This window comes from Myotis davidii, unplaced genomic scaffold, assembly GCF_000327345.1.
Source record: "Myotis davidii unplaced genomic scaffold, ASM32734v1 scaffold2584, whole genome shotgun sequence".
Taxonomy (NCBI): Eukaryota; Metazoa; Chordata; class Mammalia; order Chiroptera; family Vespertilionidae; genus Myotis; species Myotis davidii.
The window spans coordinates 86,065-86,722 of NW_006295103.1; positions in this window are offsets into that span (position 1 = coordinate 86,065).

A 658-nucleotide genomic window follows, 5' to 3' on the forward strand; every position below is an offset into this window, starting at 1 on the left:
CCCCACCCAACCTCACTGGCGAGTCCTTTCTCTGCACGATCCAGGAGCGGAGCCAACCTGCCCTTTCCTCCTGGGGGACCCGCTTCATCCTCCTGGCAGGGTGCATGGAGCCCACAGGTGCAGGGAGCCCACAGGTGCAGGGAGCCCACAGGTGCAGGGAGCCCACAGGTGCAGGGAGCCCACAGGTGCAGGGAGCCCACAGGTGCAGGGAGCCCACAGGTGCAGGGAGCCCACAGGTGCAGGGAGCCCACAGGTGCAGGGAGCCCACAGGTGCAGGGAGCCCACAGGTGCAGGGAGCCCACAGGTGCAGGGAGCCCACAGGTGCAGGGAGCCCACAGGTGCAGGGAGCCCACAGGTGCAGGGAGCCCACAGGTGCAGGGAGCCCACAGGTGCAGGGAGCCCACAGGTGCAGGGAGCCCACAGGTGCAGGGAGCCCACAGGTGCAGGGAGCCCACAGGTGCAGGGAGCCCACAGGTGCAGGGAGCCCACAGGTGCAGGGAGCCCACAGGTGCAGGGAGCCCACAGGTGCAGGGAGCCCACAGGTGGACAGAGCCCCCAGCACTTGTTCCCCAAGCAGAGCTGCCCGGCCTGCCATCCTCACCCTCTCCTCTGCGGTCCCCCGACTTCCTGTGTCACTCCCACGCTGAGTTCCAGGTGC